The following is a 16,908-nucleotide window of genomic DNA, read 5'->3' on the forward strand; positions in this document are numbered from 1 at the left end:
GAACAGTTCGTAACACTGAGTATGGCTTAAGCACTCATCAATGTAGAATTTCTGCATCATCTTGTGCGTGTCTGTAAATGTTTTCTACAGTTTCACACAAAATGTCACCCAACGTGTTGCTCCTCTCTCTCTGCCATTTCGAAATTCGCAAACTGTGTGACAAAACATTCTACTCAGTAAAGCTCTGAGTGATAACTAACGGATACACAGCAATGGAACTTCAGACAGTTACACATTAAATACAGGTGAGAACAAGGATGACGACACCATTTCGTTCCAAAACACCTCTAGTGCAATAACGAATGTTTAGGAAATTTTTGAAAGACAATATTCTTTCTAGTGATATTTCTATGGCATCTCCTATTTCAAACACCTTGAATTGTTAATTGTGTAGTAGATCACTCTGTACTTTGTCTATATGTTAATGAGTGATCTCAACTGCTGTTAGTGTGGCAGTGGACATTTCGTAATCTTGCACCAGTTCCGGACAAATTTTCATCAGTGTTAAAAGGTTTTAAACTTTCTGGTGGTGTGATATTCAGAGTTATTGTTTGAGTGGAATGTATACGACAGGCCTGAGTAAAAAGAAGTGGTTAGATCTGATGTGTGGAACTATTGAAACCTATTTCACTGTGGAGCGTTAAAACACTACCTCCATTCAGATCATTCATTGTCAGTTCTCTGCCAGGCCAAGAAATTTTCTTCCAGTAACCATAATGGGATCATTCACCAGTCAGTTTTTATTTAGAGAGGACTATTCTTGGTTTTCATTCAGATGGCTTGCTGGTTCATTTAACTCAATGGGTAGCTAAATTGTTGTCTGATGGCTTAGTTAAGTAACAGTTTGTTCCACAAAAATCAGTTAAGTACAGCAGCATTCTCTGTTGGCAAGGTACTGTGAAGAACCGGTGATCTGACCCTCCAGGGGGTTCACAGCACTAGTGTACAAGAGCTTGGCTGACATGGGTCCCCAGCCTTTGCAGCATTACTTCCTTTCCATGCTACAAGCTTGTACTTCCACTATCCCCCACCTCTCCTGCCTACCCATCAGATGGTTTTCTTGGTGGACACATTGTTGGGGCCTGGTTTATGGTAGGGAATCGAGTTTTCACTTCAGACATTTTCTGTAACTTCTCATTAAAGAAGTGTGTGTGTGTGTGTGTGTGTGTGTGTGTGTGTGTGTGTGTGTGTGTGTGTGTGTGTGTGTGTGTGTGTGTGTGTCAGTTACAAACCATTAACTTGTGACTCACCGACTCAAATTCTGAAGTACTCTTTTGCTTCTTTTCTTACTTTTAAGACAACCATGATAATTTTTCAATATAAATAAAAAAAATCGTACATTAATGGTTAAAATACAGAAACTGTCTGACCGTAGTTAGTACTTACATTATATCAAGTACTGTGGCACAGTATCATTATTCTTGTGAATGAAATACTGTAAAGTATTGAGAACTGAAGACATATGAATAAACGTTTTCATAAATATTCCTCAAACTACTCCGAAGTGTGTGGCAGAGAAAATTTTGGAAGGCACCATGTGTTAGGATTTTTCCTCATTGCAATTGAGTATGGGCTGAGTGAATAACGGATGATTAACTGCCTTTATGTGTACAGTAAATAGCCTAATTTGGTCTTCAGACTTTCTAAGGGAGCTAAATGCATGAGGCTGAAGAATATTTCTAGATTCTTCACTAATACTGGTTCTTGTGTTCTCATAAGGTGACTTTTGTGGGATAATTTGTATCTGTTTTCTCAGGATAATTGCTCCCATCAGTAAAGCAAACCTGTGACCATCTGTGACACCCTTCTTTGTATATGTTCAGTCAGTTGAACAAATGGTCTGATCCCTCACACTTTTAGCAATTACCTAAGTTTGGCCACACAGATGAATCTGAGTCATCCACCTGTTATGGACCCTGCAAAACTGTTCCATTTTGAATTCCTGAAAATTATTATTGTCTTAGTTTACTGTTCATAATTTTGAATCATTGATAATGTAGTAAAAGTATATGACATTTTTTTTTCATTTTGCGAAATCTAGAGTTTTACCTATCTATACATCAAACCAAGTTAACAATCTTTGCCCCACTTTGAATTTTTTTTTCATATCTGATTGATTATTTCTGCATATCTTTCCTGACAATAATTCATTATTGGTAAGTACCATTTGTGAAAAGTCTGAGGTTGCTATTAGTACTGTTGGTCAGCTCATTAACATAAAATAAGAATGACTAGAGTTCCAGCACTGTCCTCTGGTACAAGTCAGAAGTTATTCTTACTTGGGTTGATGAGTCTCCATCCAAAATTTCATACTTAATTTATCTAGTGCATCACTTTATCAAATGATTGAATGTTCATACAGTTTTTTTCTTTTTTTAAACTCATGGTCCTGAGTTCAGCAGACATTATTGTGGAAGCGCCTCCCTTCCAACAGGCTGCTAATAAATTTCTCGGTTTCTCTTTTAGTGCTTGACCCAGGTTTGCTTGAACCAACAGTGCTGACCTATGGAATGTGGTGAGAGACAGTTCCTATTTCCACATGTGTCAAGGGGTCTTAATTATCTCTCCCAACCAGTGTGAGTGGTGTTGACAAAATGGAAATGGGGTGAGAGGATAGAGGCAAGTGAAAGAAGAGACTTTGTATACTGTCCAAACACTGTCTCTGGTTGCTCCAGCACTAGTAAAAGATGTAGTTTTTACACATCTTCGTATTGTTTGACACTTTATCTCCATGGTAAAACGTCTTCTCCCATGACCCTAACAAATAGTATAGTGAGAGGAGCCCTCTTCTATTCACATTACAGTGGCTTGCAGAATATATATGTAGACATATTGCAGTCTTTGTGATAGTGATTTACACACAAATTTTGTTGATTTACATTTATTTAAGTGCTGAAATTCGTTTCTTTCAGGAAAGAAAATCGGACAGTGATGGCGATTCATCAGTCACACCTAGAAAGCGAAGACGAAGTGGTAATGCAGGTAAACTGTTTACATGCTACTGCAATGTCTCTGGTATGAGAATTCTGTGAAATGTGGTCTTTCATACTCAGCAAATGGGAAGTGATTCTCCATTACATAAGTGGCACTTGTTACCCACTTGATAATTCATATTCCTGTCTCAGGAAAAAGCAAACAAAAATGTTGTTCATGGTTCATGTTGGTAATTTCTTTTAGAGCTGTCTGCCTTCCTGAAATCAGAGGTCATTAGAAGTGAAAATAAATTTCTGAATTTTCTAGAATGTAAGAACTTTCATGTTTGGCATTTATTCATTACTTCATTCACCTCAAGCCACCTGTGTTAGACTATATATTTGCTGGTGGTTACTTCACGCCATGCTGTTTGTGGACTGCCCATCTAATAACATTATCTACACTCTACATCTACACTCTGCAAACTACTATACAGTTCATAACGAGGGGTACGCCTCACTGCCAGTTATTAGGGTTTCTTTCCCTGTTCCATTCGTGTATGGGGTGTTAGAAGAGTAATTGTTTTAATGTCTCCATGCAAGCTGTAATTAATCCAACCACCTCCTCAGAATTCCTGTGGAAGTGGTATATATGGAGCTATAAAATGTTCTGAGTGGCATAATTTGAATCCAGTTCCTAATACTTGGTAAGCAGGCTTTCTTGGATAATTCATGTCCATCTTAAAGAGTGTGCTAGTTCATTTTTTGGCAGTTCTGTGGTACTCTCCCATGGATCGAACAAACCTGTGACCATTTGTGCCACCCTTCTCTGTATGTGTTCAGTATCACCTGTGGGTTCCTATTTGATATGGGTCCCATACACTTCAGCAGTATTTTAGGATGGATGATTTACAAGTAATCTCCTTTGTAGACTGACCAGATTTCCCTAGTATACTACCAATAAATTGAAGTCTGCTGTGAGCTTTACCCATGACAGAACTTCAACATATTTATATGATAATATTGTATTACTAAGGTTTTCGTTTTGTGAAGTGCACAGTTTTTAATTTCTCAACATTTAAAACAAGGTGCCATTCTTTGCACCAGTTTTAAATCTTACCAGGCTGTAACTGAACATTGATGTCACTTGTGTCACACTGTACTTCTTTACACTGAGGTGACGAAAGTTGTGGGGTAGCGATAAGCACATATAAAAATGGCAGTAGTTTTGCATATGCAAGGCATAAAAGGCTAGTACATTGGTGGAGCTGTCATTTGTACTAAGGTCATTGGTTTGAAATGGTATCAAGCATGATTCTGGCAACATGATGGGAATTAAGACTTTGAACACGGGAGGGTAGTTAGAATTAGATGTATGGACACCCATTTGTGAAGTTATTAAGGAATTAAATATTGAAATACCAAAAGTGTCAAGAGCATGCCAAAACATCAAATTTCAGGCATCCTCTCTCATCACAGACAATGCAGTGGTGAGTGGGCTTCACTCAACAACAGAGCAGTGGTGTTTGTGTAGAGTTGTCAGTACTAACAGACAAGCAATACTGCATGGAATAACCACATAAATCTATTTGGGATCTATGATAAATGCATCTGTTAAGACAGTGCCTTGAAATTTGTCATTATTGGACTACGCAAGCAAATGACTGACAAGAGTGACTTTGCTAACAGCATAGCAATGCCTGCAGCACCTCTCCTGCACTTGTGACTATGTCACTTGGACAGAGTATGACTGGAAAACTGTCCATAATTCTTTTGGTAAGATCACGTGGTAGGATTAGTGTGTGGCATGGACCCGACAAAGCCACGGACCCAAGTTGTCAACAAGGCAATGTGTAACCTGTTGGTGGCTCCATAATAGTGTGGACTCTGTCAACATGTAGTGGACTGGGTTCTGTGGTCCAACTGAACTGATCATGAACTGGAAATGGTATTGTTTGGCTAGTTAGAGATTACTGGCAGCCATTCATGGACTTCATGTTTCCAAACAACGTAAGAATTATTATGGATGACACTGTGCCATGTCAGATCATTCTGGGCAATTTCAATGAAGAATTTTTCCACCCACATTGCCTGATGTGAACTCCACTGAACACTTATGGGACATAATCGAGAGGTCAGTTTGCTCACAAAATCCTGCGGCGGTAACACTTCTGCAGTTATGTATGGCTGTAGAAGCAGCATGGTGCAGTATTTCTGCAGGGGATTTCCAGTGACTCGTCGAATCCATGCCGTGCTGAGTTGCTGCACTGTGCCACACAAAAGGTGGTCTGACGCAACATTAGGAGGTATCCCGTGACTTTTGTCACCTCAGTGTATAGCTGAATCAATCACCTGCAAAAAATGTTAGGTCACTAGTAATAATGTTTGCAAGGTAATTCATATAAGATCTGGACAGCAACATCCGCAATTAACTTCCCTGTGGCACACCCAAAGTTACCTCAACATCTGTTGATGACTCTTATCATGTCTTTCCATCAAAAACGTAGTCAATCCAGTCAAATTTTTTGCTTGATACTCCCTAAAAATCACACTTTTGATAACAAGCGTAAATGTGGTATTAATAGAAATTCATTTTGGAAATAAAAAAATACTGCCGTTACTTCATTGCCTCCATTCAAAGCTTGCAGCATGTTGTTCAAATGAGCATTGCTATCACAATACATCTGGCTGGCATGGATATTATTCTGCTAGGGCTATCTCATTATGTCCGAGCTGAGAATATGTTTTAATGTTCTACAACAAATCAGTGTCATGGATGTAGGATGGTAGTTCTGTGGATCAATTCCTCTACCCTTCTTATAGACAGGTGTGACCTACACTCAGACTACTCAGTACTGTTTTCTCTTCCTGGTATCGATGATATTATTATAGTTAAAAGAGGGGCTAAATCAGCTGCAAATTCAGTATAGGACCGGCAATGGATACATTGGATCTGGAGCTTGGTTCAGTTTTTATAACTTCAGTTGTCTATGAACACCATTGAAACTAATAAGAGGGTGACTCAAATGAAAACCTTAAATATGTAATAACAAATTGAAATTTTGGGCCGTTATCCTGTAATTTGGTAAGTGTGCTACAAATAGCGTGCAGAATGGCCTGTAGGTGGCAGCATAGTGCAGATGCACACATATCATCGCAGTATGAGTATAAAGATGGCCGCCCCACTTGTGACTCGCACCAGGGAAGAACAGCATTCTTTTATTCGGTTTTTGCGTAGTGAAGGTGTGAAACCTACTGAAATTCATTGATGAATGGAGGTTCAGTAAGGGGATGCATGTTTGTCACAGCAGCAAGTCTTAGAATGGAGTAGGAAGTTCACAAATGGTGTGACTTCAGTGGAAGATGCTCCTCATCCAGGTCAGGCAGGCACAACAAGTTGTGACTCCACCAAACATTGCAGCAGTTCAAGCCATAGTGAAGTGACAATGAATGACAATGCAGCATGTTTACAGATTAGTCATGGGTCAGCACACCACGTTATGCATGATGTGCTCCAGTTTCACAAAGTGTCTGCAAGATGGGTCCCACGGCAACTGACTCCTGAAATGAGTTAATGACATACTGATGCTTGTGAAGATCTTCTTGAGCCCTTTGAATGAGAAGGTGATGGCTTCCTTGCAAGAATCGTTACTGGGGACAAAACCTGGGTTCACTTCCACCAACCGGAAATGAAGAAAGCCAGCAAGGAATGGCGCCATTCCTCATCACCAAGTGATTTCCATATGTTTGGACCACTCAGACGCAATGGGAGGAAAGAAGTTCCTTTCTGATGAAGAGGTACACCGCGCAGTGCATGATTGGTTGCACGGACTACCAAAGAATTTTTTTCTACAGGAATTTATACACTTTGTAAGTGCTGGAGGACTTGCGTTGAGCGTGGGTGAGATTATATTGAAAAGTGATACAACTTTGTACCATTTCTGCACAGTAAATAATATTTTTAAAAAATATTGAAGGTTTCATTTGACTCACTCTCACGCTTATTTCACTCATCTTTTCAGTGGTAAGCAAACAGTGATTCTTTCCAGATCAAATTTTTGTTTCGATTGTAGTCTTGACACTTTTATTACAGGTAACTTTCAAGCAATAACTCGTTACACCAGTGACTCGAATCACTGTCTTCACTTATATTTACGACAGAGGCTAGTCCAGAAGAAGCAGCAGCAGCAGCAGCAGCTTTGATTAATGTGGTAGAAATCAGAGGACTCATTAACTTGTCAAACAAATTTATTTAATATGTCGATTTTGCAGCAAAGTACAAGACATTCTGAAAGGAGATCCACCATATCTACTGTTGACTGGACACACAAAAAAGCTTTTCATTGGTGGTGGGCAGACGTTTTGCTGCTTTCTGTCCTCATAATGGGGCTGGAAGCTCTTGTCACACTTAAACTGACCTAACAACCAGTGTTCAGTTCCTTGTGTCAGCATAACACTGATAAGCTTTCAGTAAGGATGAATGTGTGAGGGTGACTGGTGGTCCAAGTGGGCCATTTGAATTTGTGTCAAAACTACAGTTGTGAAAATTGTCTCTAATGCATGAGACGAGGTACTCTGACCCAAATCTGCCTGTTGTGTACTAGGCACTCCTCTTAGCTTCTTTGACACTAACCCCTCCCCCCTCCACCTGAACACATTTCCATGTACAATTCATGTTTGACAAATTACCAAATTTATTACTGTATTGCAGTTATTGCCCCTGCCATTGTGACCGTATCCTGATTTTTCTGTGATAACTGTCAGTACATTCCAGTATAATCATATGATGCGCTTCTCTGCTGATTTCTTACACAGAATGTTTTGCACAGTTTATACCACTGAAAATTTGTATACCATTAAGATTGTTAGTGTGGCTTATTAGACTGCTCAAGGTTAATTTTTAATTGCAGCAATGGTGGTGTGTGTTGGTTAATTATAGATTACTTGTATTGACTGTACCTTAAGTTAGGTCTCTCTCGCTCACTCTGTCTGTCTCTCTCGCTCTCTCTGTCTGTCTGTCTCTCTCGCTCTCTCTGTCTGTCTGTCTCTCTCGCTCTCTCTGTCTGTCTGTCTCTCTCGCTCTCTCTGTCTGTCTCTCTCGCTCTCTCTGTCTGTCTCTCTCGCTCTCTCTGTCTGTCTCTCTCGCTCTCTCTGTCTGTCTCTCTCGCTCTCTCTGTCTGTCTCTCTCGCTCTCTCTGTCTGTCTCTCTCGCTCTCTCTGTCTGTCTCTCTCGCTCTCTCTGTCTGTCTCTCTCGCTCTCTCTGTCTGTCTCTCTCGCTCTCTCTGTCTGTCTCTCTCGCTCTCTCTGTCTGTCTCTCTCGCTCTCTCTGTCTGTCTCTCTCGCTCCCTCTGTCTGTCTCTCTCGCTCCCTCTGTCTGTCTCTCTCGCTCCCTCTGTCTGTCTCTCTCGCTCCCTCTGTCTGTCTCTCTCGCTCCCTCTGTCTGTCTGTCTCTCTCGCTGTCTCTGTGCAATTGCATCACGCACCATTGTATCTGAATAAGGGAGTCCACATTCACACTCAAAAACACAATCCCTTGTAAGGCCTTGCAAAGTTGCAACCCACTCCCGATTAGTTTGACCGGCCGTACGTTTTGTACGAAAGAACGTATACCTTTTTGCCACGACATTGACTGTTTCTTTGAAATAGGCATCTAATGCCGACAAAATTTCGTCGTAGGACAGAGCTGCTACGTAGCGTCGGGGAAACAATTTCACTATCACACGGTAGGTGGACACACCTACACAGGCCAATAAAAAAGGCTGCCGCTCGTTACCTTGAATTCTTTAGGCGGCGAGATGGAATCCAAATTGGCGTGACCACTCCGTCCAGCTTTCCATCGCCGCATCGAACGGCCGAAACAGTGGTGCAACAGCATGTTGTGGTTGCGGTAGCGGTGGAGCGGCGGCTGCCGCATCATTTTGCATTGCACGTTGACCCTGGACGAACTGTCCGAGGGCATCCAATAACGCCTGCGTCTGCTGATTCTGCAAACGATAAAATTCTGACAGTACATCTGGAGATTGTGGCGAAGCCATGACACAAATAATTTAGAGCAATACGAACGCGAAATCCTCTTTTAAGCCTCGTCGCCAATATGAAGTGTCGGCAGAAGTGCCAACACCGTGTTGTTTGAGGAAGCCGAAATGCACGCTATAAACTCACGCAGGATGGCGTGAGGTCTGAAACAGGATACGTAATGAATGCTATAAAGAAAAGTACGTAGCTTCTGGAATACTTAACTTTAATCCACAATTGGTGAACATTGGTCTTGTTGATACAGTATTATCATCTCAATATAACTTGTTGACGGCGCCTTGCTAGGTCGTAGCAGTTGACTTAGCTGAAGGCTATGCTAACTATCGTCTCGGCAAATGAGAGCGTAATTCTCAGTGAACCTCTCCTAGCAACGTCGGCTGTACAACTGATCGAGTGCTAGTAAGTCTCTCTAGACCTGCCGTGTGGCGGCGCTCGGTCTGCTATCACTGATAGTGGCGACACGCGGGTCCGACGTACACTAACGGACCGCGGCCGATTTAAAGGCTACCACCTAGCAAGTGTGGTGTCTGGCGGTGACACCACACTAAGACTTATCTTGGAATCTATTCAAAGTAAAATTCTCAAACACATTTCAAAATGAAGGTAATGCCATATAGTTTTTTGTGGTAGTTTGGTGCTATTTTAAGGATCATAATTTTCATCATCATTAACATTTTTTCAAAAACACAATTTTAAATGGAATAAAAAGTGCTTTATATAATTCAGCATTGATTTAAAAACAATGTTAGTAAACCTTCTATAGTACCTTCAATGAAGAGTTATAGAGAAGATAAAAAGGAATCGAAATAGTGGAAAATGCTGCTGAGTGCACTATGTTGTATTACACAACATCCATGAATCATGATGACACCATCATAGATAGACTGCTGTTCGTTTCACTGTAGTAGGATGCTGAGAAGCGGCACCTGAAGAAACCACCTTTTTTTTGCTCCAATGACCAGATGGCCTGAGAAGGAAAGAGGCTTTCTGGTAAGCCTCCTCTTACCTGGGGTTCAGGCTATCTTTTCTGAACTCTGCGTCTTTTCCTAAATCTCTCTCTAGTCCTTATCCTTCACAACACATCCTTCCCCTTGAACACTTATGCCAGGAGGAGGAGTCAGTGGCTCCAAAAACTAGCAAAAATATAATACCTTTCTTGAAACTTCCTGGCAGATTAAGACTATGCACTGGACCAAGACTCGAACTCGGGTCCTTTGCCTTTCACTGTAAAGTGCTCTACCATCTGAGCTACGTAAGCATGACTGGCACTCCATTCTCACAGCTTTACTTCTGCCAGTATCTCGTCTCCAGTAAAGCTGTGAGGATGGGGTGGATTCCTGCCCACCTCCCTCCCATTTCCGCTACATGTTGTCTGGTTCTTTGTGCCATTTTGCTTCACCTTTCCACGTGTCTTGTTCCACAGGTGTTGTCACAGTCATACTATGGTGTGGGGACTGGGATGAGTTGGCAGCAGGGCTGGGGCTCCATCATGTCTAGCACCTTAAAGATTCCACCTGCTGTCACCTTCCGCAGCATCCCTCATGTTCTTCAATTTCCTTACCATCTCAGCATTTGTTTCGTCTCTTTCTTTGCAAGTTTTCCCTCAGCATTTATTTCCCTGTGTCATTTTTGTTGTTTTCTGTAACCCATACAGACCTTCCCTGAGGTTGGATTCTAACAGCTTTTCCATTCTTTTGCTAAGAATTAGTGTTAGTATTTTGTAGCCATGAAATACTCTCACCTGTCAGTACCTGCTTTCTTTGAAAATGGAATCATTACGCTCTTCGTGTAGTCTCGCAGTATTTCTCCTGTCTCATACACCTTGCTCATCAGATGGAATAGATTTTTTTGGCAAGGCTGCTCTCCCATGGCTATCAGTAGTTCTGATTGGATATTGTGTACTCCAGGGACGTTGTTTTGACTTGGGTCCTTCCTTGCTGAATCAAATTCCTCCTGCTGTATCATTTCTCCCATCCCATCTTCGTCTATATAGACTTCTGTTTCCATAAAATTGCTTACAGCTTCACCTCATATGTATAGACCCTCTATTATACTCCTTACAGTATTACCTTCTTTATTTAGTAGTTTCTGTCTATCTCAGATCTTGATATTCATACAGCTGCTTCTGTTACTTCCAAAGACCTCTTAAGTTTTCCTGTTGGCAGTGCCAATCTTTCGCCTTGTGACATATGCTTCAAAATTCTTAAATTTGAACTCTAGCCTTTCCTGCTTAGCAATTTTGTGCTGCCTGTCACCCATTTGTATATGTTTGTGTTCACTTTTACATGCTTCATTTGCTGCATTTTTATATTTCCTTTCTTCTATCAATTAAATTCTGTTCTCTTCTGCTGTCCAAAGATTTCTACTAAGCCTTGTCTTGTTACATAACTGATCTTCTGCTGCCATCTCCATCTCATATCCCAAAGCTACCCATTGGTCTGCTACTGCAGGGATGGGCAATATCTCTGGCTTGGAGGCCATTCTTATCTAGGCAGAGGTTAGCAGAAGGCCACAACTTGTAAAATGATGGCATACAGTAGTTCACCTTGCATTTCAGAAAAACACACACACACACACACACACACACACACACACACACACACACACACACACACACACACACCTATGTTCATTCAGCCGGACACGAGAAAATCTTTTCATTGTGCCTGCCTCAACATGTCAACTTTATGATAGGCAGCAATCTATCTTCTTCAGAATGTTCTTAATATTCCAACTTGTGTTTTCTACTGTTCAATTAGTGCCATTTTATTCCGTGATGAGACATCCTTAGTTTGTCTTTTACATGTGATATATTTGTGCCTAAATTTTGACAGTAACTCAAAATTGATCTATTTTTCCCTGATGATCAGGAGCCCAACAGCCAGCCAGAGAGGAGACCAGTGGTGAGAGAGGAGAGGAAGAAGAAAAAGAAGAATTAGGAGAAAAAGAAGCAGTAATGGTGAGTTTTGTCAGTAGCATATGCTTACCCCCACAATCATTCCTGTTTTCCTTTCAGGGCACTCACAGTTTTCATGTGCGTGGAGCCCCAAGTGATTACAATAGGTCTTCCTTTTGTGTGCTTATATCCATTTTTCTAACTATTTTATCATCTGAGACTAAATGTCTCCCTGCACAGGTGCATTATTTCAGGTAACAGTCACAATTTATGTCATCAATTAATTTCCTTTCTACATACCACACCCACCTACTGAACTAATAGTGGCGTTCAGTATGTGTTTCTGTACACTGGTAACTACAAACTACAGTCCCTGCCAAATGTATGCAGCACATTTACTGTGGAGCCACTGGAACCAATGACAATTAGAAGTTCCTGTCTTGGTGTGGCTCATTGTGCTACCTTCAAGTTATTAGCCAGCACTACCCCATTGTGACGTTTGCCTGCTTTATTTCTTCTTTCATAGTTCTTGGAGTCAAAGTATTGTGTTGTTACACTGGCTGAAAAATTGGGGATGGGGGTTAAACACTGACTACTGTAAATGATGTAGCCGACATTTGCACAGTTCCGTTTCACAGTGCACTATTCACAACCCCCCCCTCCCCCCCCCCCCCCCCCCAATATTACACAGTTAATATGGCCAGTTTGCTATTGGTTAACTTTTGATAAGCCTCATTAATAGTTTGCAGGCAGACATCAGCATACTGCTACAGTAGTTTACCACTGAACGAATATGAGCAGTAAAAACCCAACCACACAGTTCATGCAGAATAATACGGCATGTGTGACACTATTGAACAGACACTGTCATTATTTTAACACATGCCTATTTGTGTTGCACTAATTTCATGGTTGAGATGATGCATTGTTGTTGATCTAACCAATATAAGTGTCTCGTTTAAAAATCGGCCATGGTCTGATTGTCTCGGGACCAGAAATCGGGTCGTTATATATCCTCACAATACTAGATACTGTAAGTATACTTTGTTTGATGTTTAAGTTACCAAAATGACAGTTAAAACCCAACTCAATCAATTGACAAATTCCTTCTTTTTAGCAGTTTCTTCTACTAGAAATGTTGGGTAAAATTATTTCTTTAAATAATGAAATTAACAGAAATAATTATAGAAACAATACTTTCGACAAACCTGATGATTGCTTGGGAACTAATTAAGTTCTGGCTTTGCTAATATGTTATCGAATGACGAATGAGGCACATCAGTATACCAGGAATGAGTTCACTGACCAACTTACTGAGGAAATGGGTAAGAGCGTATTAATAGGTGTCAGAATAGTTGGTACTGACTTAAGAAACAAAGAAAGCTTGTAACTCTGAAGGTTTGGGATAGGGATTGCTAAACTTCTACTGCCCTTAATAGTTTGAGAATGGATGCAAAAACCACTATCAACCTTTGTGGAAAATGTTATCACTTTATGCAGATTGGAATGTCCACACTGGGTTCACTCTTGATTTTATCTTACAGTGAGAGAACACTCCTCACACTGGCTCATACATTGACAAGTTATTCCATTGTGGCTGACCCGAGGAGAGAGACCACAATAGGTCCTTGTGGGTTCTCTGTCTGGGTGTTCCCTACACAGCAGACACCCACCAACAGTATCCCAGTTTCATAAAAAATTAACTTTTGTTTAAGGAAACATAAATCAAGAGAGCATGTTAAATATCAGGATATTTGTGCCTACTTGATATTAGTCAATTAATTAATTACAGTAATTGTATTGTGCATGTTGCTACCTGAAGCAAATCTGATCAAGTCTCATATAAGGATTTTGTACTGTTCGATGTTCAATGATAAATTTGACCACTGTTTTCTTCCAAGATCTCAATTCCAGCTGTCCTCGGGCAGTGTGTCAGTCAACCTGTTGCCCACTCTCTATGGACCATGATTACTCAGTCGGCATGTGAGCCCCATAGCCTTTGATTTGGGCACCACTTGAAACAGTATCCTCAACAACAGAGCTCTTCAAATAATCATTATTTTCTTCTGTTGTAAGAAGAAAGTAACCCTGGCAAAGTTTTCCAGTTTTGTGATAATTCTTCCTCTCTATCCTTCATTAATATAGAATGCCACAGGAAAATGTTGCACCTCAGAAGATATCAAATCCAGCAGTGGAAACCCATAAAAATGTTATTACCAAGTTACTACTGTTTCTAATATTCCACAAATGCTGCCCATACTCAGTTGTTTTAAATTGCTTTTTCACTGTATTTACTCTTACTTCCATCAATGAAATCTGTGTACACTCTCGGCAATACCTCCATGAATGGCACTATCTACTAAAAGAAGTCCTTTGTTCAATATTCATCATATTAGAAACTTTTATCTCAGATGGACATTATCTTTTACACTAGAAAATACTGGAAAATTACTTTTTAACAAATTAACCATGAACCGGTAACTAAGTTTTCACTCACCTGCAGTTATCATTGTCCAGTCCCCAAAACTGTTTCACCTTAACTTCAGCTATTCTTTCATATTAAATGTTTTTTGAACACCGAAAGTCTGATACTAATACTGCTGATTTTGAGGTGACAGGGAAATGCACAGTAAGAGAGAAAAAATGCAACAGTAATGGCAGGTTGCCCAGTTATGTTCAGAGATTTCTTTTAAATCACTAATTTTGTTTGTTGTGACCTAACTGCCTCTCACATAACTGACAAAACATTGAGGGCTCTCACTACTCTCTCTGTCACTTCAGTGGACATTGGGCTGAGTCTTGCTGCACTATGGTGATTTTTCTCATCAAAATTTGTAATATCTTAAGTTTAGGGTCAGTTGTAAAGTGAAAGTTGGGCACGATCTGTCGGGCGCGATCTGTCGGGCGCGATCTGTCGGGCGCGATCTGTCGGGCACGAGCTGTCGGGCACGAGCAATTGGCAACTCGTCATAGTGGTATAAGCGGTGGCAAAACCGCAACAGAAGCAAAATTTAAAATATTATTTCCTTCAAACAAAACTTTCTTATCCTCCAGTTACAGTTTGTAGCAAAATGAATGTAAGCATCCCTTGGTATTCTTTTATGCTCTCGTTTGTGTTTCCATACCAACTAATAGTCTTTGGTACTTCTACCTACAAGAAAACTGTCATTAAGCAATGGCAATGTTGTGTGTAATGCTGTGGAATAGTGTAATGTCACGTTAATACTTCCTTTAACAAGACTCTGATGAAAAGTGGTTTTGTGTCTCCTTCAATGAACAGACCAATAATTATTAAACATGAGATATGCTGTTTGCTGTGTTGATTTGTTTTTGCAAATATTGGTGATCATCAGTCACCCAGTTATTCGTTCAAGGATATGATTGTTGTTCCTTTCGTTAATTCTCTCACCTACCTGCTTCCATATAATCATTATTGGCGGCTCAACGAAGCTAGTTGCATCTCTGAAGACGTCAATATGACTTACCTGCTGGCGCTTTTGTTTTTAATAAAATTAGAGTTCAGTCGTCAAGTGTAATGTGTATAGGAAGGAAAGTCAGTTCCTTACTATTGAAAAGGTGCGTAAAGTTATTGAAAGAGTTCGTTATATAATGGTTAAGTATTCCTGTGCTGAGATTCAGTGCAGCTTGAGGTGCTAAGGTGCAACACGCGTCGCGCTCGTGAGATTGTAAGTTGCTGACAGCACAGCTGACACTACGGCTGCGTCCGTTTTCACTGGCTCTGCGGCATAACTGGCGTTCACGCTGGGTCCGTTCTCTTGCTACGCGTGGAGTTTAGTCTCTCGGTACTGTCACGAAATTTCCTTCCAGAATTATGTTGTCCACGACAGTTCTGCATGGAGGATGTTCTTTTGTAAGGGACTCTAATAACTTCAATCACTAGAGATCACAAAACTATCGGGTTCCAATTCTTTTACTTAAACACTCTGTTCTTCTAAAATTTAGGTAACTGGCAGGTGTTAGGCTTCTAGATAATCTGTCTTTTGCGATGGCATTCCAAACACAACTCCTTGGCTAACGCGTTTCCCACACAGGGGCCGTTTACAGGATAGATACAGCGGCAAATTCCGGCTTTCTTGACGCCATATGGATCCATATATTAACCGTGGTGGTGATAGAAGATAGCCAGAGATCGATCTGAAATTCCAACGTTTGCTAATCCTGATGGTTTAGACAATGCGTACCAGGAAAAGTTCTCTCTTACGATTTTGTTCCTTACTGAAACTTCAAGTAGACAACAAAAATAGATTTCCATCTTTAGATAAGACTAATAAAATCTGTAGGGCAATATTAAGCTGTTGAATTTATTTCTACAACTATCACTTTAGGTTCGTTGTTTAAGCTGCAACGTACGAATGTACGAAGGTGTAGCGTGGCTGACGCACTTGGCGTGCAGGGAGAATGGATGGTGGGAGGAGGGGCGAGGGGAGAGATGCAGATGCTGCACGCGCCAAAGACAGAGGCTGTTGGTGGGGAAGGGGGAACTGCAATGACCGCTCTCTCTCTGCAGGCTGTGTGGTGGGGAGGGAAGGAAAGGGGAGGGAAGGGGACCGCGTCGCCAGCTGACAGGGAGGGGCGGGGCTCGGAGCATGTGAACAGCTGTAGACAACAGCGGTGGTATTTACACGACTCATTCGGTGGTATTTTATATACAGAAATACGTGGTACCAAAAAACTTACCTTGTTGTCAGTTCAACATTGCATCATGAAAACAATAAAATAGCACTTGAGGAAGACTCATTTTACTTTAGAGTAACCTATTTGTTGTTTAACTTGGACGTATTTATTCATGTTATTATCATTGTGTGATCATTTAGCAAAACATCCATGTAATAGGGCGTATTTCAAAGGACAGGTAGACGGCAGCATACAGTCATTGATCTACTGGCAGTTACGAAGGCGTATTACTATCATGTTTTTATAGTAAAGCATTAATAGCTGTGTTTGAGCACTATTCCTAAAGCAACAGGTGAGGTGTGAATCCATTTATCATATACAAGAGTAACTGATTCATAATTCAGCGTATACTATTGGCAAGTACAACT

This window comes from Schistocerca americana, chromosome 6 (genome assembly GCF_021461395.2).
Source record: "Schistocerca americana isolate TAMUIC-IGC-003095 chromosome 6, iqSchAmer2.1, whole genome shotgun sequence".
NCBI lineage: Eukaryota > Metazoa > Arthropoda > Insecta > Orthoptera > Acrididae > Schistocerca > Schistocerca americana.